The sequence below is a fragment of the Apostichopus japonicus genome, chromosome 17 (genome assembly GCF_037975245.1).
Source record: "Apostichopus japonicus isolate 1M-3 chromosome 17, ASM3797524v1, whole genome shotgun sequence".
In the NCBI taxonomy this organism is placed as follows: domain Eukaryota; kingdom Metazoa; phylum Echinodermata; class Holothuroidea; order Aspidochirotida; family Stichopodidae; genus Apostichopus; species Apostichopus japonicus.
Genome location: NC_092577.1, coordinates 1,877,130 through 1,879,539, shown reverse-complemented (window position 1 = coordinate 1,879,539; position 2,410 = coordinate 1,877,130).

Sequence of the window (2,410 nt, the reverse complement as noted above, 5' to 3'; positions counted from 1 at the left end):
TCATAATAAGCTCAGTGTTAGTCAAGCATAATACATGTAGGGCTATTCATTTCGGAAAATCGGAAAACAGTTTATTTATTCTTGGGGTATGCATGGAAAATAACAAAACTTCTAAATATGATGGCTTGTGATCTTGTCAACATGTTGGTAGGATGAAATTGTGTAGCTCTGTGATGTTTACTTGTGAACACATTAACAAACGATAGCAATTAAGTGGCTAAAATTAGTAATTATACGTAGTGAACAATTAGACGAATTACAAACTTTAAGATATTTTAATAAACAGAGTAGCAATTTTGAATTTGAAACAAAATGACAAACTCCTTAAATATGTGGTTGAATTCAACATTGTGCTGCAAAATGAATGACAAAATGATTATTTATCAAACGACGCCATCATTTCAGTAGTCCAACATAGCAAAATGATACTAATTTAAGGGACAAACTAAAACGAATGACAGCGAATGACCGAATGACAATTGACTTTGTACAGGGTTAATTATCATTTGCGAATGACAGCGAATGACAGCGAATGACAACGAATGACAGCGAATGACAACGAATGACAACAACTTGGACAACGAAGGACAGTGTTGAGAAGTGCTAGAATGATAAACGGAGTGGAGTAAATGCGGTTATTGGTTTTCTGCGCAAAAATGATTTGAGGAAAATCGCATCACGTGTTTGCAGGGTTTTGGTGTAATTTACGGATAGAAACCACAGGGAAAGTTTTTGTGTGAGATTGCGCTTACGTGCTGTGCTTTTTACCTCTGTGGATTTATACAGAAAGATAACTCAGTGAAGCCATTTCAAGATCATGGTATTTTTAGTTTCTAACAATTAATATCGGAAAAGTGACGTTAAATTTACTTTTTAAAATCAGACTTACAATTTCGCTTACTATAAGGTGCGTTTTTATCTTGTCCGTACTTTACTAGATCTAGATACCCACGAAGTATGAACTGTGATATCCGGTTGAAGCAAATGCTGTCATTACTGTCATTCGTTTTAGTCAACGCAATTTTTTAGTGTGTACAACATATTGTTATTCGTTATGTGTAACGCAATTGTCATTCGTTTTAGTAACACCCCTAATTTAATCACTTACAGTAGTAAATCTCGTCAATTCTATTATGTTTTAATAATTGTTTTATTTAATAAAAGGGAAATGCTTGTTTAATTAATTATTTTTGCTTTACGTTGTCTGTACTTTGACCGTATATAGTTTATTGGCCTAGAGAGAGGAAGGAGTTTGATCCCACCCCGCCACCCCCCCCCCCCCCGCCCACACCCTACACCCTCCCCCTTCGTTCTTTAAGGAATACAGCATTCAAGAGTACGCAATGCTGGCAGCCAAAACCCCTTTTTAACCCTTACCCGCCGGCCGCCTCGCATGCCGGACTTTAAGGTGTGCTAACGACCTTAACTATGACGTGCACTGAGTATATATAGCAGACTCAGGGAGGGCAACAAAAGATCAACTAATTCCAAAAAAAAATTATGTTTACAGTTTGGAAGCACGTATAGTTGCAGATGAATGAATTTCGCTTGAAATAAACTTCTGAATGACTCAACGTTTTTCCGTACGGTAAAAGCTGTTATTGAAGTTTGTATTTGGGTAGCAATCTAGCCATTGATTGTGCGAAGCAGTTCCAGGACGTCTCTGCAGCCCTTTAATCTCCTAACTAAGCTGTTTCACCTCCCTTCTTCAGCCTCCACCCCCCCCCCCCCCCCGCTATGCATTGTTCATTTGGTCCAACTTACATGGCTGTCCATCTGTTTAGTTTTATCATGTCTTTTATCTGTTTGAGTTTGCATTTGAAAAAGATTTTGCTAGGATCGAAACGTCAGACCCAATAACTTTTTGTGCAAAGCAACAGTTGACTATATTATGTATCTGCGACATGTCAACATTCGCTGGATTTAATGTGAGGTACCGCCCTCTATTTACATACACACGCGCATACTCACACACAAATTGATTCAACAATTCACGTTTCCATGTATATATATACTGAAGTCAATAACAATAAAGCCTACTCCTTTTCACACATAATCACGAACACACACATACAATCTATTACACGTGGATTGCACGAAAATAAGTATATATGGCTCCTAATATGCTATAAATTAGTATAAACTGTATAATCATATATATATTTATTATATATACAATCACATCCAATGTGCAACTTATATTGCACTGCCCTCCTCAAAGCCCTGTTCCCTCGATCTCTGAGACGTTCCGAATGGTTTAATATCCATGTTTTCAAAGTGGCGACGAGAACAACCCTATTTAAAGACAAAATGCGGATAAAGAAAAAAAAAAGGAATTGCCGAGATTTCTGGGAAAAAAAGGAAGGAATAAGTTTAATCGTTGCTTACTTGAAAAGTCGCCAAACAAAGC